Source organism: Gadus morhua, chromosome 4 (genome assembly GCF_902167405.1).
Source record: "Gadus morhua chromosome 4, gadMor3.0, whole genome shotgun sequence".
NCBI classification, from domain to species: Eukaryota; Metazoa; Chordata; class Actinopteri; order Gadiformes; family Gadidae; genus Gadus; species Gadus morhua.
The window spans coordinates 28,724,067-28,744,344 of NC_044051.1; the positions used below are offsets into that span (position 1 = coordinate 28,724,067).

Genomic DNA, 20,278 nt, shown 5'->3' on the forward strand with positions numbered 1-20,278 from the left:
GATGCATGAGGCGTCTGTCAGCAAGACGAGGCCTTGATAACGTGACGAGTTTAACGAAATGGAACCCACTATTCACTCTGGTACACTTATTAGTTTGTGTCAGGATGGCCGATCGGTCTATGGTGCTGCAATCAGGTCGCTGTCTCGTCTGGAAGAGTGGATTTGAGTCCCACTTCTGAAGGGAGTTTTGAGGTCACCTTACGAAAAGTGAAATCACTGTCGTCAAGAACTATTTATTTCAGACGATCTGTTTAGTTAAGTTCACCCGCTCAGTTTGATGTTCGGTGAGAGGTGACCATTCACACAGTGTGTTTAAGATGCGTTTTAAGAATTCATAATAATTATACACTTCATTGGCCGGGAGTCGAACCAGGGCCCCCCGCGTGGCAGGCGAGAATTCTACCACTGAACCACCAATGCTCACATTTAGTCACACTTTGGCTCACAAAATCCTCTCGAGACACATTTCCACCTGCAGGACTCAAAGTGCTTGCTCACTTTAAGAAATACTAGAACGCCACAGCCCCTCATTAGTACAGTGGTCAGTATCCATTGGCCATGCATGAAACCAGGAATGTGAAGATTCTTGGTTTCGCTCAGTCTGAACGAAAAGAGCCAATTTGTTTTGGTCACACAAATGACCCAGCCTTATACCTTTGCCTGCAATCAGCCAGACATTCAGCAGCAGGTGCACTACAATGCAGCCCGGATACTTTCCAATGTTGCAGACCAGGGCTTCACGCATGACAGGTAATTCTACCAATGAAACACCAACGCTTGTTAGCTCAAGATTTTGTGCCCCCAGAAATTAATTATTCAGACTCACGTTTCCACCTGTAGACGTCAAAGTTCTTGGACGTGTTGAGGAATGTAAAATCTCAGAGTTCCTCGTTAGTATAGTGGTCAGTATCCCCGCCTGTCACGCGGGAGATCGGGGTTCAATTCCCCGACGGGGAGTAAGGCAATTTTACTCACAGTGCCAAACACATTCGACCTGGCGTTATTTGAGATGCATGAGGCGTCTGTCAGCAAGACGAGGCCTTGATAACGTGACGAGTTTAACGAAATGGAACCCACTATTCACTCTGGTACACTTATTAGTTTGTGTCAGGATGGCCGATCGGTCTATGGTGCTGCAATCAGGTCGCTGTCTCGTCTGGAAGAGTGGATTTGAGTCCCACTTCTGAAGGGAGTTTTGAGGTCACCTTACGAAAAGTGAAATCACTGTCGTCAAGAACTATTTATTTCAGACGATCTGTTTAGTTAAGTTCACCCGCTCAGTTTGATGTTCGGTGAGAGGTGACCATTCACACAGTGTGTTTAAGATGCGTTTTAAGAATTCATAATAATTATACACTTCATTGGCCGGGAGTCGAACCAGGGCCCCCGCGTGGCAGGCGAGAATTCTACCACTGAACCACCAATGCTCACATTTAGTCACACTTTGGCTCACAAAATCCTCTCGAGACACATTTCCACCTGCAGGACTCAAAGTGCTTGCTCACTTTAAGAAATACTAGAACGCCACAGCCCCTCATTAGTACAGTGGTCAGTATCCATTGGCCATGCATGAAACCAGGAATGTGAAGATTCTTGGTTTCGCTCAGTCTGAACGAAAAGAGCCAATTTGTTTTGGTCACACAAATGACCCAGCCTTATACCTTTGCCTGCAATCAGCCAGACATTCAGCAGCAGGTGCACTACAATGCAGCCCGGATACTTTCCAATGTTGCAGACCAGGGCTTCACGCATGACAGGTAATTCTACCAATGAAACACCAACGCTTGTTAGCTCAAGATTTTGTGCCCCCAGAAATTAATTATTCAGACTCACGTTTCCACCTGTAGACGTCAAAGTTCTTGGACGTGTTGAGGAATGTAAAATCTCAGAGTTCCTCGTTAGTATAGTGGTCAGTATCCCCGCCTGTCACGCGGGAGATCGGGGTTCAATTCCCCGACGGGGAGTAAGGCAATTTTACTCACAGTGCCAAACACATTCGACCTGGCGTTATTTGAGATGCATGAGGCGTCTGTCAGCAAGACGAGGCCTTGATAACGTGACGAGTTTAACGAAATGGAACCCACTATTCACTCTGGTACACTTATTAGTTTGTGTCAGGATGGCCGATCGGTCTATGGTGCTGCAATCAGGTCGCTGTCTCGTCTGGAAGAGTGGATTTGAGTCCCACTTCTGAAGGGAGTTTTGAGGTCACCTTACGAAAAGTGAAATCACTGTCGTCAAGAACTATTTATTTCAGACGATCTGTTTAGTTAAGTTCACCCGCTCAGTTTGATGTTCGGTGAGAGGTGACCATTCACACAGTGTGTTTAAGATGCGTTTTAAGAATTCATAATAATTATACACTTCATTGGCCGGGAGTCGAACCAGGGCCCCCCGCGTGGCAGGCGAGAATTCTACCACTGAACCACCAATGCTCACATTTAGTCACACTTTGGCTCACAAAATCCTCTCGAGACACATTTCCACCTGCAGGACTCAAAGTGCTTGCTCACTTTAAGAAATACTAGAACGCCACAGCCCCTCATTAGTACAGTGGTCAGTATCCATTGGCCATGCATGAAACCAGGAATGTGAAGATTCTTGGTTTCGCTCAGTCTGAACGAAAAGAGCCAATTTGTTTTGGTCACACAAATGACCCAGCCTTATACCTTTGCCTGCAATCAGCCAGACATTCAGCAGCAGGTGCACTACAATGCAGCCCAGATACTTTCCAATGTTGCAGACCAGGGCTTCACGCATGACAGGTAATTCTACCAATGAAACACCAACGCTTGTTAGCTCAAGATTTTGTGCCCCCAGAAATTAATTATTCAGACTCACGTTTCCACCTGTAGACGTCAAAGTTCTTGGACGTGTTGAGGAACGTGAAATCTCAGAGTTCCTCGTTAGTATAGTGGTCAGTATCCCTGCCTGTCACGCGGGAGACGTGTTTAATTCCCCGACGGGGAGTAAGGGAATTTCACTCACAGTGCCGAACACATTCGACCTGGCGTTATTTGAGATGCATGAGGCGTCTGTGAGCAAGACGAGGCCATTGATAACTTGACGAGTTTAACAAAATGGAACCCACTATTCACTCTGGTACACTTTTTAGTTTGTGTCAGGATGGCCGATCGGTCTATGGTGCTGCAATCAGGTCGCTGTCTCGTCTGGAAGAGTGGATTTGAGTCCCACTTCTGAAGGGAGTTTTGAGGTCACCTTACGAAAAGTGAAATCACTGTCGTCAAGAACTATTTATTTCAGACGATCTGTTTAGTTAGGTTCACCCGCTCAGTTTGATGTTCGGTGAGAGGTGACCATTCACACAGTGTTTAAGATGCGTTTTAAGAATTCATAATAATTATACACTGCATTGGCCGGCGAGAATTCTACCACTGAACCACCAATGCTCACATTTAGTCACACTTTGGCTCACAAAATCCTCTCGAGACACATTTCCACCTGCAGGACTCAAAGTGCTTGCTCACTTTAAGAAATACTAGAACGCCACAGCCCCTCATTAGTACAGTGGTCAGTATCCATTGGCCATGCATGAAACCAGGAATGTGAAGATTCTTGGTTTCGCTCAGTCTGAACGAAAAGAGCCAATTTGTTTTGGTCACACAAATGACCCAGCCTTATACCTTTGCCTGCAATCAGCCAGACATTCAGCAGCAGGTGCACTACAATGCAGCCCGGATACTTTCCAATGTTGCAGACCAGGGCTTCACGCATGACAGGTAATTCTACCAATGAAACACCAACGCTTGTTAGCTCAAGATTTTGTGCCCCCAGAAATTAATTATTCAGACTCACGTTTCCACCTGTAGACGTCAAAGTTCTTGGACGTGTTGAGGAATGAGAAATCTCAGAGTTCCTCGTTAGTATAGTGGTCAGTATCCCCGCCTGTCACGCGGGAGACCGGGGTTCAATTCCCCGACGGGGAGTAAGGCAATTTTACTCACAGTGCCGAACACATTCGACCTGGCGTTATTTGAGATGCATGAGGCGTCTGTCAGCAAGACGAGGCCTTGATAACGTGACGAGTTTAACGAAATGGAACCCACTATTCACTCTGGTACACTTATTAGTTTGTGTCAGGATGGCCGATCGGTCTATGGTGCTGCAATCAGGTCGCTGTCTCGTCTGGAAGAGTGGATTTGAGTCCCACTTCTGAAGGGAGTTTTGAGGTCACCTTACGAAAAGTGAAATCACTGTCGTCAAGAACTATTTATTTCAGACGATCTGTTTAGTTAGGTTCACCCGCTCAGTTTGATGTTCGGTGAGAGGTGACCATTCACACAGTGTTTAAGATGCGTTTTAAGAATTCATAATAATTATACACTGCATTGGCCGGGAATCGAACCCGGGCCTCCCGCGTGGCAGGCGAGAATTCTACCACTGAACCACCAATGCTCACATTTAGTCACACTTTGGCTCACAAAATCCTCTCGAGACACATTTCCACCTGCAGGACTCAAAGTGCTTGCTCACTTTAAGAAATACTAGAACGCCACAGCCCCTCATTAGTACAGTGGTCAGTATCCATTGGCCATGCATGAAACCAGGAATGTGAAGATTCTTGGTTTCGCTCAGTCTGAACGAAAAGAGCCAATTTGTTTTGGTCACACAAATGACCCAGCCTTATACCTTTGCCTGCAATCAGCCAGACATTCAGCAGCAGGTGCACTACAATGCAGCCCAGATACTTTCCAATGTTGCAGACCAGGGCTTCACGCATGACAGGTAATTCTACCAATGAAACACCAACGCTTGTTAGCTCAAGAATTTGTGCCCCCAGAAATGAATTATTCAGACTCACGTTTCCACCTGTAGACGTCAAAGTTCTTGGACGTGTTGAGGAATGTGAAATCTCAGAGTTCCTCGTTAGTATAGTGGTCAGTATCCCCGCCTGTCACGCGGGAGACCGGGGTTCAATTCCCCGACGGGGAGTAAGGCAATTTTACTCACAGTGCCGAACACATTCGACCTGGCGTTATTTGAGATGCATGAGGCGTCTGTCAGCAAGACGAGGCCTTGATAACGTGACGAGTTTAACGAAATGGAACCCACTATTCACTCTGGTACACTTATTAGTTTGTGTCAGGATGGCCGATCGGTCTATGGTGCTGCAATCAGGTCGCTGTCTCGTCTGGAAGAGTGGATTTGAGTCCCACTTCTGAAGGGAGTTTTGAGGTCACCTTACGAAAAGTGAAATCACTGTCGTCAAGAACTATTTATTTCAGACGATCTGTTTAGTTAGGTTCACCCGCTCAGTTTGATGTTCGGTGAGAGGTGACCATTCACACAGTGTTTAAGATCCGTTTTAAGAATTCATAATAATTATCCACTGCATTGGCCGGGAATCGAACCCGGGCCTCCCGCGTGGCAGGCGAGAATTCTACCACTGAACCACCAATGCTCACATTTAGTCACACTTTGGCTCACAAAATCCTCTCGAGACACATTTCCACCTGCAGGACTCAAAGTGCTTGCTCACTTTAAGAAATACTAGAACGCCACAGCCCCTCATTAGTACAGTGGTCAGTATCCATTGGCCATGCATGAAACCAGGAATGTGAAGATTCTTGGTTTCGCTCAGTCTGAACGAAAAGAGCCAATTTGTTTTGGTCACAGAAATGACCCAGCCTTATACCTTTGCCTGCAATCAGCCAGACATTCAGCAGCAGGTGCACTACAATGCAGCCCGGATACTTTCCAATGTTGCAGACCAGGGCTTCACGCATGACAGGTAATTCTACCAATGAAACACCAACGCTTGTTAGCTCAAGATTTTGTGCCCCCAGAAATTAATTATTCAGACTCACGTTTCCACCTGTAGACGTCAAAGTTCTTGGACGTGTTGAGGAATGTGAAATCTCAGAGTTCCTCGTTAGTATAGTGGTCAGTATCCCCGCCTGTCACGCGGGAGACCGGGGTTCAATTCCCCGACGGGGAGTCAGGCAATTTTACTCACAGTGCCGAACACATTCGACCTGGCGTTATTTGAGATGCATGAGGCGTCTGTCAGCAAGACGAGGCCTTGATAACGTGACGAGTTTAACGAAATGGAACGCACTATTCACTCTGGTACACTTATTAGTTTGTGTCAGGATGGCCGATCGGTCTATGGTGCTGCAATCAGGTCGCTGTCTCGTCTGGAAGAGTGGATTTGAGTCCCACTTCTGAAGGGAGTTTTGAGGTCACCTTACGAAAAGTGAAATCACTGTCGTCAAGAACTATTTATTTCAGACGATCTGTTTAGTTAGGTTCACCCGCTCAGTTTGATGTTCGGTGAGAGGTGACCATTCACACAGTGTTTAAGATGCGTTTTAAGAATTCATAATAATTATACACTGCATTGGCCGGGAATCGAACCCGGGCCTCCCGCGTGGCAGGCGAGAATTCTACCACTGAACCACCAATGCTCACATTTAGTCACACTTTGGCTCACAAAATCCTCTCGAGACACATTTCCACCTGCAGGACTCAAAGTGCTTGCTCACTTTAAGAAATACTAGAACGCCACAGCCCCTCATTAGTACAGTGGTCAGTATCCATTGGCCATGCATGAAACCAGGAATGTGAAGATTCTTGGTTTCGCTCAGTCTGAACGAAAAGAGCCAATTTGTTTTGGTCACACAAATGACCCAGCCTTATACCTTTGCCTGCAATCAGCCAGACATTCAGCAGCAGGTGCACTACAATGCAGCCCGGATACTTTCCAATGTTGCAGACCAGGGCTTCACGCATGACAGGTAATTCTACCAATGAAACACCAACGCTTGTTAGCTCAAGATTTTGTGCCCCCAGAAATTAATTATTCAGACTCACGTTTCCACCTGTAGACGTCAAAGTTCTTGGACGTGTTGAGGAATGTGAAATCTCAGAGTTCCTCGTTAGTATAGTGGTCAGTATCCCCGCCTGTCACGCGGGAGATCGGGGTTCAATTCCCCGACGGGGAGTAAGGCAATTTTACTCACAGTGCCAAACACATTCGACCTGGCGTTATTTGAGATGCATGAGGCGTCTGTCAGCAAGACGAGGCCTTGATAACGTGACGAGTTTAACGAAATGGAACCCACTATTCACTCTGGTACACTTATTAGTTTGTGTCAGGATGGCCGATCGGTCTATGGTGCTGCAATCAGGTCGCTGTCTCGTCTGGAAGAGTGGATTTGAGTCCCACTTCTGAAGGGAGTTTTGAGGTCACCTTACGAAAAGTGAAATCACTGTCGTCAAGAACTATTTATTTCAGACGATCTGTTTAGTTAAGTTCACCCGCTCAGTTTGATGTTCGGTGAGAGGTGACCATTCACACAGTGTGTTTATGATGCGTTTTAAGAATTCATAATAATTATACACTTCATTGGCCGGGAGTCGAACCAGGGCCCCCCGCGTGGCAGGCGAGAATTCTACCACTGAACCACCAATGCTCACATTTAGTCACACTTTGGCTCACAAAATCCTCTCGAGACACATTTCCACCTGCAGGACTCAAAGTGCTTGCTCACTTTAAGAAATACTAGAACGCCACAGCCCCTCATTAGTACAGTGGTCAGTATCCATTGGCCATGCATGAAACCAGGAATGTGAAGATTCTTGGTTTCGCTCAGTCTGAACGAAAAGAGCCAATTTGTTTTGGTCACACAAATGACCCAGCCTTATACCTTTGCCTGCAATCAGCCAGACATTCAGCAGCAGGTGCACTACAATGCAGCCCAGATACTTTCCAATGTTGCAGACCAGGGCTTCACGCATGACAGGTAATTCTACCAATGAAACACCAACGCTTGTTAGCTCAAGATTTTGTGCCCCCAGAAATTAATTATTCAGACTCACGTTTCCACCTGTAGACGTCAAAGTTCTTGGACGTGTTGAGGAATGTAAAATCTCAGAGTTCCTCGTTAGTATAGTGGTCAGTATCCCTGCCTGTCACGCGGGAGACGGGTTTAATTCCCCGACGGGGAGTAAGGGAATTTTACTCACAGTGCCGAACACATTCGACCTGGCGTTATTTGAGATGCATGAGGCGTCTGTGAGCAAGACGAGGCCATTGATAACTTGACGAGTTTAACAAAATGGAACCCACTATTCACTCTGGTACACTTTTTAGTTTGTGTCAGGATGGCCGATCGGTCTATGGTGCTGCAATCAGGTCGCTGTCTCGTCTGGAAGAGTGGATTTGAGTCCCACTTCTGAAGGGAGTTTTGAGGTCACCTTACGAAAAGTGAAATCACTGTCGTCAAGAACTATTTATTTCAGACGATCTGTTTAGTTAGGTTCACCCGCTCAGTTTGATGTTCGGTGAGAGGTGACCATTCACACAGTGTTTAAGATGCGTTTTAAGAATTCATAATAATTATACACTGCATTGGCCGGCGAGAATTCTACCACTGAACCACCAATGCTCACATTTAGTCACACTTTGGCTCACAAAATCCTCTCGAGACACATTTCCACCTGCAGGACTCAAAGTGCTTGCTCACTTTAAGAAATACTAGAACGCCACAGCCCCTCATTAGTACAGTGGTCAGTATCCATTGGCCATGCATGAAACCAGGAATGTGAAGATTCTTGGTTTCGCTCAGTCTGAACGAAAAGAGCCAATTTGTTTTGGTCACACAAATGACCCAGCCTTATACCTTTGCCTGCAATCAGCCAGACATTCAGCAGCAGGTGCACTACAATGCAGCCCGGATACTTTCCAATGTTGCAGACCAGGGCTTCACGCATGACAGGTAATTCTACCAATGAAACACCAACGCTTGTTAGCTCAAGATTTTGTGCCCCCAGAAATTAATTATTCAGACTCACGTTTCCACCTGTAGACGTCAAAGTTCTTGGACGTGTTGAGGAATGTGAAATCTCAGAGTTCCTCGTTAGTATAGTGGTCAGTATCCCCGCCTGTCACGCGGGAGACCGGGGTTCAATTCCCCGACGTGGAGTAAGGCAATTTTACTCACAGTGCCTAACACATTCGACCTGGCGTTATTTGAGATGCATGAGGCGTCTGTCAGCAAGACGAGGCCTTGATAACGTGACGAGTTTAACGAAATGGAACGCACTATTCACTCTGGTACACTTATTAGTACAGTGGTCAGTATCCACTGTACTAATAAGTGTTTGTGTCAGGATGGCCGATCGGTCTATGGTGCTGCAATCAGGTCGCTGTCTCGTCTGGAAGAGTGGATTTGAGTCCCACTTCTGAAGGGAGTTTTGAGGTCACCTTACGAAAAGTGAAATCACTGTCGTCAAGAACTATTTATTTCAGACGATCTGTTTAGTTAGGTTCACCCGCTCAGTTTGATGTTCGGTGAGAGGTGACCATTCACACAGTGTTTAAGATGCGTTTTAAGAATTCATAATAATTATCCACTGCATTGGCCGGGAATCGAACCCGGGCCCCCCGCGTGGCAGGCGAGAATTCTACCACTGAACCACCAATGCTCACATTTAGTCACACTTTGGCTCACAAAATCCTCTCGAGACACATTTCCACCTGCAGGACTCAAAGTGCTTGCTCACTTTAAGAAATACTAGAACGCCACAGCCCCTCATTAGTACAGTGGTCAGTATCCATTGGCCATGCATGAAACCAGGAATGTGAAGATTCTTGGTTTCGCTCAGTCTGAACGAAAAGAGCCAATTTGTTTTGGTCACACAAATGACCCAGCCTTATACCTTTGCCTGCAATCAGCCAGACATTCAGCAGCAGGTGCACTACAATGCAGCCCAGATACTTTCCAATGTTGCAGACCAGGGCTTCACGCATGACAGGTAATTCTACCAATGAAACACCAACGCTTGTTAGCTCAAGAATTTGTGCCCCCAGAAATGAATTATTCAGACTCACGTTTCCACCTGTAGACGTCAAAGTTCTTGCACGTGTTGAGGAATGTGAAATCTCAGAGTTCCTCGTTAGTATAGTGGTCAGTATCCCCGCCTGTCACGCGGGAGACCGGGGTTCAATTCCCCGACGGGGAGTAAGGCAATTTTACTCACAGTGCCGAACACATTCGACCTGGCGTTATTTGAGATGCATGAGGCGTCTGTCAGCAAGACGAGGCCTTGATAACGTGACGGGTTTAACGAAATGGAACGCACTATTCACTCTGGTACACTTATTAGTTTGTGTCAGGATGGCCGATCGGTCTATGGTGCTGCTTATTAGTTTGCTGTCTCGTCTGGAAGAGTGGATTTGAGTCCCACTTCTGAAGGGAGTTTTGAGGTCACCTTACGAAAAGTGAAATCACTGTCGTCAAGAACTATTTATTTCAGACGATCTGTTTAGTTAGGTTCACCCGCTCAGTTTGATGTTCGGTGAGAGGTGACCATTCACACAGTGTTTAAGATGCGTTTTAAGAATTCATAATAATTATCCACTGCATTGGCCGGGAATCGAACCCGGGCCTCCCGCGTGGCAGGCGAGAATTCTACCACTGAACCACCAATGCTCACATTTAGTCACACTTTGGCTCACAAAATCCTCTCGAGACACATTTCCACCTGCAGGACTCAAAGTGCTTGCTCACTTTAAGAAATACTAGAACGCCACAGCCCCTCATTAGTACAGTGGTCAGTATCCATTGGCCATGCATGAAACCAGGAATGTGAAGATTCTTGGTTTCGCTCAGTCTGAACGAAAAGAGCCAATTTGTTTTGGTCACACAAATGACCCAGCCTTATACCTTTGCCTGCAATCAGCCAGACATTCAGCAGCAGGTGCACTACAATGCAGCCCGGATACTTTCCAATGTTGCAGACCAGGGCTTCACGCATGACAGGTAATTCTACCAATGAAACACCAACGCTTGTTAGCTCAAGATTTTGTGCCCCCAGAAATTAATTATTCAGACTCACGTTTCCACCTGTAGACGTCAAAGTTCTTGGACGTGTTGAGGAATGTGAAATCTCAGAGTTCCTCGTTAGTATAGTGGTCAGTATCCCCGCCTGTCACGCGGGAGACCGGGGTTCAATTCCCCGACGGGGAGTAAGGCAATTTTACTCACAGTGCCGAACACATTCGACCTGGCGTTATTTGAGATGCATGAGGCGTCTGTGAGCAAGACGAGGCCATTGATAACTTGACGAGTTTAACAAAATGGAACCCACTATTCACTCTGGTACACTTTTTAGTTTGTGTCAGGATGGCCGATCGGTCTATGGTGCTGCAATCAGGTCGCTGTCTCGTCTGGAAGAGTGGATTTGAGTCCCACTTCTGAAGGGAGTTTTGAGGTCACCTTACGAAAAGTGAAATCACTGTCGTCAAGAACTATTTATTTCAGACGATCTGTTTAGTTAGGTTCACCCGCTCAGTTTGATGTTCGGTGAGAGGTGACCATTCACACAGTGTTTAAGATGCGTTTTAAGAATTCATAATAATTATACACTGCATTGGCCGGCGAGAATTCTACCACTGAACCACCAATGCTCACATTTAGTCACACTTTGGCTCACAAAATCCTCTCGAGACACATTTCCACCTGCAGGACTCAAAGTGCTTGCTCACTTTAAGAAATACTAGAACGCCACAGCCCCTCATTAGTACAGTGGTCAGTATCCATTGGCCATGCATGAAACCAGGAATGTGAAGATTCTTGGTTTCGCTCAGTCTGAACGAAAAGAGCCAATTTGTTTTGGTCACACAAATGACCCAGCCTTATACCTTTGCCTGCAATCAGCCAGACATTCAGCAGCAGGTGCACTACAATGCAGCCCGGATACTTTCCAATGTTGCAGACCAGGGCTTCACGCATGACAGGTAATTCTACCAATGAAACACCAACGCTTGTTAGCTCAAGATTTTGTGCCCCCAGAAATTAATTATTCAGACTCACGTTTCCACCTGTAGACGTCAAAGTTCTTGGACGTGTTGAGGAATGTGAAATCTCAGAGTTCCTCGTTAGTATAGTGGTCAGTATCCCCGCCTGTCACGCGGGAGACCGGGGTTCAATTCCCCGACGGGGAGTAAGGCAATTTTACTCACAGTGCCAAACACATTCGACCTGGCGTTATTTGAGATGCATGAGGCGTCTGTCAGCAAGACGAGGCCTTGATAACGTGACGAGTTTAACGAAATGGAACCCACTATTCACTCTGGTACACTTATTAGTTTGTGTCAGGATGGCCGATCGGTCTATGGTGCTGCAATCAGGTCGCTGTCTCGTCTGGAAGAGTGGATTTGAGTCCCACTTCTGAAGGGAGTTTTGAGGTCACCTTACGAAAAGTGAAATCACTGTCGTCAAGAACTATTTATTTCAGACGATCTGTTTAGTTAGGTTCACCCGCTCAGTTTGATGTTCGGTGAGAGGTGACCATTCACACAGTGTTTAAGATGCGTTTTAAGAATTCATAATAATTATCCACTGCATTGGCCGGGAATCGAACCCGGGCCTCCCGCGTGGCAGGCGAGAATTCTACCACTGAACCACCAATGCTCACATTTAGTCACACTTTGGCTCACAAAATCCTCTCGAGACACATTTCCACCTGCAGGACTCAAAGTGCTTGCTCACTTTAAGAAATACTAGAACGCCACAGCCCCTCATTAGTACAGTGGTCAGTATCCATTGGCCATGCATGAAACCAGGAATGTGAAGATTCTTGGTTTCGCTCAGTCTGAACGAAAAGAGCCAATTTGTTTTGGTCACACAAATGACCCAGCCTTATACCTTTGCCTGCAATCAGCCAGACATTCAGCAGCAGGTGCACTACAATGCAGCCCGGATACTTTCCAATGTTGCAGACCAGGGCTTCACGCATGACAGGTAATTCTACCAATGAAACACCAACGCTTGTTAGCTCAAGATTTTGTGCCCCCAGAAATTAATTATTCAGACTCACGTTTCCACCTGTAGACGTCAAAGTTCTTGGACGTGTTGAGGAATGTGAAATCTCAGAGTTCCTCGTTAGTATAGTGGTCAGTATCCCCGCCTGTCACGCGGGAGACCGGGGTTCAATTCCCCGACGGGGAGTAAGGCAATTTTACTCACAGTGCCAAACACATTCGACCTGGCGTTATTTGAGATGCATGAGGCGTCTGTCAGCAAGACGAGGCCTTGATAACGTGACGAGTTTAACGAAATGGAACCCACTATTCACTCTGGTACACTTATTAGTTTGTGTCAGGATGGCCGATCGGTCTATGGTGCTGCAATCAGGTCGCTGTCTCGTCTGGAAGAGTGGATTTGAGTCCCACTTCTGAAGGGAGTTTTGAGGTCACCTTACGAAAAGTGAAATCACTGTCGTCAAGAACTATTTATTTCAGACGATCTGTTTAGTTAGGTTCACCCGCTCAGTTTGATGTTCGGTGAGAGGTGACCATTCACACAGTGTTTAAGATGCGTTTTAAGAATTCATAATAATTATCCACTGCATTGGCCGGGAAACTAACCCGGGCCTCCCGCGTGGCAGGCGAGAATTCTACCACTGAACCACCAATGCTCACATTTAGTCACACTTTGGCTCACAAAATCCTCTCGAGACACATTTCCACCTGCAGGACTCAAAGTGCTTGCTCACTTTAAGAAATACTAGAACGCCACAGCCCCTCATTAGTACAGTGGTCAGTATCCATTGGCCATGCATGAAACCAGGAATGTGAAGATTCTTGGTTTCGCTCAGTCTGAACGAAAAGAGCCAATTTGTTTTGGTCACACAAATGACCCAGCCTTATACCTTTGCCTGCAATCAGCCAGACATTCAGCAGCAGGTGCACTACAATGCAGCCCGGATACTTTCCAATGTTGCAGACCAGGGCTTCACGCATGACAGGTAATTCTACCAATGAAACACCAACGCTTGTTAGCTCAAGATTTTGTGCCCCCAGAAATTAATTATTCAGACTCACGTTTCCACCTGTAGACGTCAAAGTTCTTGGACGTGTTGAGGAATGTGAAATCTCAGTGTTCCTCGTTAGTATAGTGGTCAGTATCCCCGCCTGTCACGCGGGAGACCGGGGTTCAATTCCCCGACGGGGAGTAAGGCAATTTTACTCACAGTGCCAAACACATTTGACCTGGCGTTATTTGAGATGCATGAGGCGTCTGTCAGCAAGACGAGGCCTTGATAACGTGACGAGTTTAACGAAATGGAACCCACTATTCACTCTGGTACACTTATTAGTTTGTGTCAGGATGGCCGATCGGTCTATGGTGCTGCAATCAGGTCGCTGTCTCGTCTGGAAGAGTGGATTTGAGTCCCACTTCTGAAGGGAGTTTTGAGGTCACCTTACGAAAAGTGAAATCACTGTCGTCAAGAACTATTTATTTCAGACGATCTGTTTAGTTAGGTTCACCCGCTCAGTTTGATGTTCGGTGAGAGGTGACCATTCACACAGTGTTTAAGATGCGTTTTAAGAATTCATAATAATTATCCACTGCATTGGCCGGGAATCGAACCCGGTCCCCCCGCGTGGCAGGCGAGAATTCTACCACTGAACCACCAATGCTCACATTTAGTCACACTTTGGCTCACAAAATCCTCTCGAGACACATTTCCACCTGCAGGACTCAAAGTGCTTGCTCACTTTAAGAAATACTAGAACGCCACAGCCCCTCATTAGTACAGTGGTCAGTATCCATTGGCCATGCATGAAACCAGGAATGTGAAGATTCTTGGTTTCGCTCAGTCTGAACGAAAAGAGCCAATTTGTTTTGGTCACACAAATGACCCAGCCTTATACCTTTGCCTGCAATCAGCCAGACATTCAGCAGCAGGTGCACTACAATGCAGCCCAGATACTTTCCAATGTTGCAGACCAGGGCTTCACGCATGACAGGTAATTCTACCAATGAAACACCAACGCTTGTTAGCTCAAGAATTTGTGCCCCCAGAAATGAATTATTCAGACTCACGTTTCCACCTGTAGACGTCAAAGTTCTTGGACGTGTTGAGGAATGTGAAATCTCAGAGTTCCTCGTTAGTATAGTGGTCAGTATCCCCGCCTGTCACGCGGGAGACCGGGGTTCAATTCCCCGACGGGGAGTAAGGCAATTTTACTCACAGTGCCGAACACATTCGACCTGGCGTTATTTGAGATGCATGAGGCGTCTGTCAGCAAGACGAGGCCTTGATAACGTGACGAGTTTAACGAAATGGAACGCACTATTCACTCTGGTACACTTATTAGTTTGTGTCAGGATGGCCGATCGGTCTATGGTGCTGCAATCAGGTCGCTGTCTCGTCTGGAAGAGTGGATTTGAGTCCCACTTCTGAAGGGAGTTTTGAGGTCACCTTACGAAAAGTGAAATCACTGTCGTCAAGAACTATTTATTTCAGACGATCTGTTTAGTTAGGTTCACCCGCTCAGTTTGATGTTCGGTGAGAGGTGACCATTCACACAGTGTTTAAGATGCGTTTTAAGAATTCATAATAATTATCCACTGCATTGGCCGGGAATCGAACCCGGGCCTCCCGCGTGGCAGGCGAGAATTCTACCACTGAACCACCAATGCTCACATTTAGTCACACTTTGGCTCACAAAATCCTCTCGAGACACATTTCCACCTGCAGGACTCAAAGTGCTTGCTCACTTTAAGAAATACTAGAACGCCACAGCCCCTCATTAGTACAGTGGTCAGTATCCATTGGCCATGCATGAAACCAGGAATGTGAAGATTCTTGGTTTCGCTCAGTCTGAACGAAAAGAGCCAATTTGTTTTGGTCACACAAATGACCCAGCCTTATACCTTTGCCTGCAATCAGCCAGACATTCAGCAGCAGGTGCACTACAATGCAGCCCGGATACTTTCCAATGTTGCAGACCAGGGCTTCACGCATGACAGGTAATTCTACCAATGAAACACCAACGCTTGTTAGCTCAAGATTTTGTGCCCCCAGAAATTAATTATTCAGACTCACGTTTCCACCTGTAGACGTCAAAGTTCTTGGACGTGTTGAGGAATGTGAAATCTCAGAGTTCCTCGTTAGTATAGTGGTCAGTATCCCCGCCTGTCACGCGGGAGACCGGGGTTCAATTCCCCGACGGGGAGTAAGGCAATTTTACTCACAGTGCCGAACACATTCGACCTGGCGTTATTTGAGATGCATGAGGCGTCTGTCAGCAAGACGAGGCCTTGATAACGTGACGAGTTTAACGAAATGGAACGCACTATTCACTCTGGTACACTTATTAGTTTGTGTCAGGATGGCCGATCGGTCTATGGTGCTGCAATCAGGTCGCTGTCTCGTCTGGAAGAGTGGATTTGAGTCCCACTTCTGAAGGGAGTTTTGAGGTCACCTTACGAAAAGTGAAATCACTGTCGTCAAGAACTATTTATTTCAGACGATCTGTTTAGTTAGGTTCACCCGCTCAGTTTGATGTTCGGTGAGAGGTGACCATTCACACAGTGTTTAAGATGCGTTTTAAGAATTCATAATAATTATACACTGCATTGGCCGGGAATCGAACCCGGGCCTCCCGCGTGGCAGGCGAGAATTCTACCACTGAACCACCAATGCTCACATTTAGTCACAATTTGGCTCACAAAATCCTCTCGAGACACATTTCCACCTGCAGGACTCAAAGTGCTTGCTCACTTTAAGAAATACTAGCACGCCACAGCCCCTCATTAGTACAGTGGTCAGTATCCATTGGCCATGCATGAAACCAGGAATGTGAAGATTCTTGGATTCGCTCAGTCTGAACGAAAAGAGCCAATTTGTTTTGGTCACACAAATGACCCAGCCTTATACCTTTGCCTGCAATCAGCCAGAGATTCAGCAGCAGGTGCACTACAATGCAGCCCAGATACTTTCCAATGTTGCAGACCAGGGCTTCATGCATGACAGGTAATTCTGCCAATTTAACACCAACGCTTGTTAGCTCAAAAATTTGTGCCCCCAGAAATGAATTGGTCAGACTCACGTTTCCACCTGTAGACGTCAAAGTTCTTGGACGTGTTGAGGAACGTGAAATCTCAGAGTTCCTTGTTAGTATAGTGGTCAGTATCCCTGCCTGTCACGCGGGAGACGGGTTTAATTCCCCGACGGGGAGTAAGGGAATTTTACTCACAGTGCCGAACACATTCGACCTGGCGTTATTTGAGATGCATAAGGCGTCTGTGAGCAAGACGAGGCCATTGATAACTTGACGAGTTTAACAAAATGGAACCCACTATTCACTCTGGTACACTTTTTAGTTTGTGTCAGGATGGCCGATCGGTCTATGGTGCTGCAATCAGGTCGCTGTCTCGTCTGGAAGAGTGGATTTGAGTCCCACTTCTGAAGGGAGTTTTGAGGTCACCTTACGAAAAGTGAAATCCCTGTCGTCAAGAACTATTTATTTCAGACGATCTGTTTAGTTAAGTTCACCCGCTCAGTTTGATGTTCGGTGAGAGGTGACCATTCACACAGTGTGTTTAAGATGCGTTTTAAGAATTCATAATAATTATACACTTCATTGGCCGGGAATCGAACCAGGGCCCCCCGCGTGGCAGGCGAGAATTCTACCACTGAACCACCAATGCTCACATTTAGTCACACTTTGGCTCACAAAATCCTCTCGAGACACATTTCCACCTGCAGGACTCAAAGTGCTTGCTCACTTTAAGAAATACTAGAACGCCACAGCCCCTCATTAGTACAGTGGTCAGTATCCATTGGCCATGCATGAAACCAGGAATGTGAAGATTCTTGGTTTCGCTCAGTCTGAACGAAAAGAGCCAATTTGTTTTGGTCACACAAATGACCCAGCCTTATACCTTTGCCTGCAATCAGCCAGACATTCAGCAGCAGGTGCACTACAATGCAGCCCAGATACTTTCCAATGTTGCAGACCAGGGCTTCACGCATGACAGGTAATTCTACCAATGAAACACCAACGCTTGTTAGCTCAAGAATTTGTGCCCCCAGAAATGAATTATTCAGACTCACGTTTCCACCTGTAGACGTCAAAGTTCTTGGACGTGTTGAGGAATGTGAAATCTCAGAGTTCCTCTTTAGTATAGTGGTCAGTATCCCCGCCTGTCACGCGGGAGACCGGGGTTCAATTCCCCGACGGGGAGTAAGGCAATTTTACTCACAGTGCCGAACACATTCGACCTGGCGTTATTTGAGATGCATGAGGCGTCTGTCAGCAAGACGAGGCCTTGATAACGTGACGAGTTTAACGAAATGGAACGCACTATTCACTCTGGTACACTTATTAGTTTGTGTCAGGATGGCCGATCGGTCTATGGTGCTGCAATCAGGTCGCTGTCTCGTCTGGAAGAGTGGATTTGAGTCCCACTTCTGAAGGGAGTTTTGAGGTCACCTTACGAAAAGTGAAATCACTGTCGTCAAGAACTATTTATTTCAGACGATCTGTTTAGTTAGGTTCACCCGCTCAGTTTGATGTTCGGTGAGAGGTGACCATTCACACAGTGTTTAAGATGCGTTTTAAGAATTCATAATAATTATCCACTGCATTGGCCGGGAATCGAAGCCGGGCCCCCCGCGTGGCAGGCGAGAATTCTACCACTGAACCACCAATGCTCACATTTAGTCACACTTTGGCTCACAAAATCCTCTCGAGACACATTTCCACCTGCAGGACTCAAAGTGCTTGCTCACTTTAAGAAATACTAGAACGCCACAGCCCCTCATTAGTACAGTGGTCAGTATCCATTGGCCATGCATGAAACCAGGAATGTGAAGATTCTTGGTTTCGCTCAGTCTGAACGAAAAGAGCCAATTTGTTTTGGTCACACAAATGACCCAGCCTTATACCTTTGCCTGCAATCAGCCAGACATTCAGCAGCAGGTGCACTACAATGCAGCCCGGATACTTTCCAATGTTGCAGACCAGGGCTTCACGCATGACAGGTAATTCTACCAATGAAACACCAACGCTTGTTAGCTCAAGAATTTGTGCCCCCAGAAATGAATTATTCAGACTCACGTTTCCACCTGTAGACGTCAAAGTTCTTGGACGTGTTGAGGAATGTGAAATCTCAGAGTTCCTCGTTAGTATAGTGGTCAGTATCCCCGCCTGTCACGCGGGAGACCGGGGTTCAATTCCCCGACGGGGAGTAAGGCAATTTTACTCACAGTGCCGAACACATTCGACATGGCGTTATTTGAGATGCATGAGGCGTCTGTCAGCAAGACGAGGCCTTGATAACGTGACGAGTTTAACGAAATGGAACGCACTATTCACTCTGGTACACTTATTAGTTTGTGTCAGGATGGCCGATCGGTCTATGGTGCTGCAATCAGGTCGCTGTCTCGTCTGGAAGAGTGGATTTGAGTCCCACTTCTGAAGGGAGTTTTGAGGTCACCTTACGAAAAGTGAAATCACTGTCGTCAAGAACTATTTATTTCAGACGATCTGTTTAGTTAGGTTCACCCGCTCAGTTTGATGTTCGGTGAGAGGTGACCATTCACACAGTGTTTAAGATGCGTTTTAAGAATTCATAATAATTATACACTGCATTGGCCGGGAATCGAACCCGGGCCTCCCGCGTGGCAGGCGAGAATTCTACTACTGAACCACCAATGCTCACATTTAGTCACACTTTGGCTCACAAAATCCTCTCGAGACACATTTCCACCTGCAGGACTCAAAGTGCTTGCTCACTTTAAGAAATACTAGAACGCCACAGCCCCTCATTAGTACAGTGGTCAGTATCCATTGGCCATGCATGAAACCAGGAATGTGAAGATTCTTGGTTTCGCTCAGTCTGAACGAAAAGAGCCAATTTGTTTTGGTCACACAAATGACCCAGCCTTATACCTTTGCCTGCAATCAGCCAGACATTCAGCAGCAGGTGCACTACAATGCAGCCCGGATACTTTCCAATGTTGCAGACCAGGGCTTCACGCATGACAGGTAATTCTACCAATGAAACACCAACGCTTGTTAGCTCAAGATTTTGTGCCCCCAGAAATTAATTATTCAGACTCACGTTTCCACCTGTAGACGTCAAAGTTCTTGGACGTGTTGAGGAATGTGAAATCTCAGAGTTCCTCTTTAGTATAGTGGTCAGTATCCCCGCCTGTCACGCGGGAGACCGGGGTTCAATTCCCCGACGGGGAGTAAGGCAATTTTACTCACAGTGCCGAACACATTCGACCTGGCGTTATTTGAGATGCATGAGGCGTCTGTCAGCAAGACGAGGCCTTGATAACGTGACGAGTTTAACGAAATGGAACGCACTATTCACTCTGGTACACTTATTAGTTTGTGTCAGGATGGCCGATCGGTCTATGGTGCTGCAATCAGGTCGCTGTCTCGTCTGGAAGAGTGGATTTGAGTCCCACTTCTGAAGGGAGTTTTGAGGTCACCTTACGAAAA

General features: G+C 46.5%; 34 non-coding genes across 34 annotated transcripts; 17 read left to right on the forward strand and 17 right to left on the reverse strand.

The window, feature by feature from the left end:
* Positions 1-349: 349 nt before the first annotated feature.
* Positions 350-420, reverse strand: trnag-gcc (transfer RNA glycine (anticodon GCC)). Its single transcript has one exon. It is a non-coding gene; the product is annotated as a tRNA-Gly (tRNA).
* A 465-nt stretch (positions 421-885) lies between these two features.
* On the forward strand, positions 886-957 carry trnad-guc (transfer RNA aspartic acid (anticodon GUC)). The gene has a single exon. It is a non-coding gene; the product is annotated as a tRNA-Asp (tRNA).
* Positions 958-1,357: 400 nt separating this feature from the next.
* trnag-gcc (transfer RNA glycine (anticodon GCC)) lies at positions 1,358-1,427 on the reverse strand. The gene has a single exon. It is a non-coding gene; the product is annotated as a tRNA-Gly (tRNA).
* A 465-nt stretch (positions 1,428-1,892) lies between these two features.
* Positions 1,893-1,964, forward strand: trnad-guc (transfer RNA aspartic acid (anticodon GUC)). Its single transcript has one exon. It is a non-coding gene; the product is annotated as a tRNA-Asp (tRNA).
* Positions 1,965-2,364: 400 nt separating this feature from the next.
* On the reverse strand, positions 2,365-2,435 carry trnag-gcc (transfer RNA glycine (anticodon GCC)). Its single transcript has one exon. It is a non-coding gene; the product is annotated as a tRNA-Gly (tRNA).
* Positions 2,436-3,875: 1,440 nt separating this feature from the next.
* On the forward strand, positions 3,876-3,947 carry trnad-guc (transfer RNA aspartic acid (anticodon GUC)). The gene has a single exon. It is a non-coding gene; the product is annotated as a tRNA-Asp (tRNA).
* A 398-nt stretch (positions 3,948-4,345) lies between these two features.
* On the reverse strand, positions 4,346-4,416 carry trnag-gcc (transfer RNA glycine (anticodon GCC)). Its single transcript has one exon. It is a non-coding gene; the product is annotated as a tRNA-Gly (tRNA).
* Positions 4,417-4,881: 465 nt separating this feature from the next.
* trnad-guc (transfer RNA aspartic acid (anticodon GUC)) lies at positions 4,882-4,953 on the forward strand. Its single transcript has one exon. It is a non-coding gene; the product is annotated as a tRNA-Asp (tRNA).
* A 398-nt stretch (positions 4,954-5,351) lies between these two features.
* On the reverse strand, positions 5,352-5,422 carry trnag-gcc (transfer RNA glycine (anticodon GCC)). The gene has a single exon. It is a non-coding gene; the product is annotated as a tRNA-Gly (tRNA).
* A 465-nt stretch (positions 5,423-5,887) lies between these two features.
* On the forward strand, positions 5,888-5,959 carry trnad-guc (transfer RNA aspartic acid (anticodon GUC)). Its single transcript has one exon. It is a non-coding gene; the product is annotated as a tRNA-Asp (tRNA).
* A 398-nt stretch (positions 5,960-6,357) lies between these two features.
* Positions 6,358-6,428, reverse strand: trnag-gcc (transfer RNA glycine (anticodon GCC)). The gene has a single exon. It is a non-coding gene; the product is annotated as a tRNA-Gly (tRNA).
* A 465-nt stretch (positions 6,429-6,893) lies between these two features.
* Positions 6,894-6,965, forward strand: trnad-guc (transfer RNA aspartic acid (anticodon GUC)). Its single transcript has one exon. It is a non-coding gene; the product is annotated as a tRNA-Asp (tRNA).
* Positions 6,966-7,365: 400 nt separating this feature from the next.
* On the reverse strand, positions 7,366-7,436 carry trnag-gcc (transfer RNA glycine (anticodon GCC)). Its single transcript has one exon. It is a non-coding gene; the product is annotated as a tRNA-Gly (tRNA).
* A 1,440-nt stretch (positions 7,437-8,876) lies between these two features.
* trnad-guc (transfer RNA aspartic acid (anticodon GUC)) lies at positions 8,877-8,948 on the forward strand. The gene has a single exon. It is a non-coding gene; the product is annotated as a tRNA-Asp (tRNA).
* A 431-nt stretch (positions 8,949-9,379) lies between these two features.
* On the reverse strand, positions 9,380-9,450 carry trnag-gcc (transfer RNA glycine (anticodon GCC)). Its single transcript has one exon. It is a non-coding gene; the product is annotated as a tRNA-Gly (tRNA).
* A 465-nt stretch (positions 9,451-9,915) lies between these two features.
* Positions 9,916-9,987, forward strand: trnad-guc (transfer RNA aspartic acid (anticodon GUC)). Its single transcript has one exon. It is a non-coding gene; the product is annotated as a tRNA-Asp (tRNA).
* Positions 9,988-10,386: 399 nt separating this feature from the next.
* On the reverse strand, positions 10,387-10,457 carry trnag-gcc (transfer RNA glycine (anticodon GCC)). Its single transcript has one exon. It is a non-coding gene; the product is annotated as a tRNA-Gly (tRNA).
* Positions 10,458-10,922: 465 nt separating this feature from the next.
* Positions 10,923-10,994, forward strand: trnad-guc (transfer RNA aspartic acid (anticodon GUC)). Its single transcript has one exon. It is a non-coding gene; the product is annotated as a tRNA-Asp (tRNA).
* Positions 10,995-11,899: 905 nt separating this feature from the next.
* On the forward strand, positions 11,900-11,971 carry trnad-guc (transfer RNA aspartic acid (anticodon GUC)). The gene has a single exon. It is a non-coding gene; the product is annotated as a tRNA-Asp (tRNA).
* Positions 11,972-12,369: 398 nt separating this feature from the next.
* trnag-gcc (transfer RNA glycine (anticodon GCC)) lies at positions 12,370-12,440 on the reverse strand. The gene has a single exon. It is a non-coding gene; the product is annotated as a tRNA-Gly (tRNA).
* Positions 12,441-12,905: 465 nt separating this feature from the next.
* trnad-guc (transfer RNA aspartic acid (anticodon GUC)) lies at positions 12,906-12,977 on the forward strand. Its single transcript has one exon. It is a non-coding gene; the product is annotated as a tRNA-Asp (tRNA).
* A 398-nt stretch (positions 12,978-13,375) lies between these two features.
* Positions 13,376-13,446, reverse strand: trnag-gcc (transfer RNA glycine (anticodon GCC)). The gene has a single exon. It is a non-coding gene; the product is annotated as a tRNA-Gly (tRNA).
* Positions 13,447-13,911: 465 nt separating this feature from the next.
* On the forward strand, positions 13,912-13,983 carry trnad-guc (transfer RNA aspartic acid (anticodon GUC)). The gene has a single exon. It is a non-coding gene; the product is annotated as a tRNA-Asp (tRNA).
* Positions 13,984-14,381: 398 nt separating this feature from the next.
* On the reverse strand, positions 14,382-14,452 carry trnag-gcc (transfer RNA glycine (anticodon GCC)). Its single transcript has one exon. It is a non-coding gene; the product is annotated as a tRNA-Gly (tRNA).
* A 465-nt stretch (positions 14,453-14,917) lies between these two features.
* On the forward strand, positions 14,918-14,989 carry trnad-guc (transfer RNA aspartic acid (anticodon GUC)). Its single transcript has one exon. It is a non-coding gene; the product is annotated as a tRNA-Asp (tRNA).
* A 398-nt stretch (positions 14,990-15,387) lies between these two features.
* trnag-gcc (transfer RNA glycine (anticodon GCC)) lies at positions 15,388-15,458 on the reverse strand. Its single transcript has one exon. It is a non-coding gene; the product is annotated as a tRNA-Gly (tRNA).
* A 465-nt stretch (positions 15,459-15,923) lies between these two features.
* On the forward strand, positions 15,924-15,995 carry trnad-guc (transfer RNA aspartic acid (anticodon GUC)). Its single transcript has one exon. It is a non-coding gene; the product is annotated as a tRNA-Asp (tRNA).
* A 398-nt stretch (positions 15,996-16,393) lies between these two features.
* On the reverse strand, positions 16,394-16,464 carry trnag-gcc (transfer RNA glycine (anticodon GCC)). The gene has a single exon. It is a non-coding gene; the product is annotated as a tRNA-Gly (tRNA).
* A 936-nt stretch (positions 16,465-17,400) lies between these two features.
* On the reverse strand, positions 17,401-17,471 carry trnag-gcc (transfer RNA glycine (anticodon GCC)). Its single transcript has one exon. It is a non-coding gene; the product is annotated as a tRNA-Gly (tRNA).
* Positions 17,472-17,936: 465 nt separating this feature from the next.
* On the forward strand, positions 17,937-18,008 carry trnad-guc (transfer RNA aspartic acid (anticodon GUC)). Its single transcript has one exon. It is a non-coding gene; the product is annotated as a tRNA-Asp (tRNA).
* A 398-nt stretch (positions 18,009-18,406) lies between these two features.
* On the reverse strand, positions 18,407-18,477 carry trnag-gcc (transfer RNA glycine (anticodon GCC)). Its single transcript has one exon. It is a non-coding gene; the product is annotated as a tRNA-Gly (tRNA).
* Positions 18,478-18,942: 465 nt separating this feature from the next.
* trnad-guc (transfer RNA aspartic acid (anticodon GUC)) lies at positions 18,943-19,014 on the forward strand. The gene has a single exon. It is a non-coding gene; the product is annotated as a tRNA-Asp (tRNA).
* A 398-nt stretch (positions 19,015-19,412) lies between these two features.
* On the reverse strand, positions 19,413-19,483 carry trnag-gcc (transfer RNA glycine (anticodon GCC)). Its single transcript has one exon. It is a non-coding gene; the product is annotated as a tRNA-Gly (tRNA).
* Positions 19,484-19,948: 465 nt separating this feature from the next.
* Positions 19,949-20,020, forward strand: trnad-guc (transfer RNA aspartic acid (anticodon GUC)). Its single transcript has one exon. It is a non-coding gene; the product is annotated as a tRNA-Asp (tRNA).
* Positions 20,021-20,278: the final 258 nt, after the last annotated feature.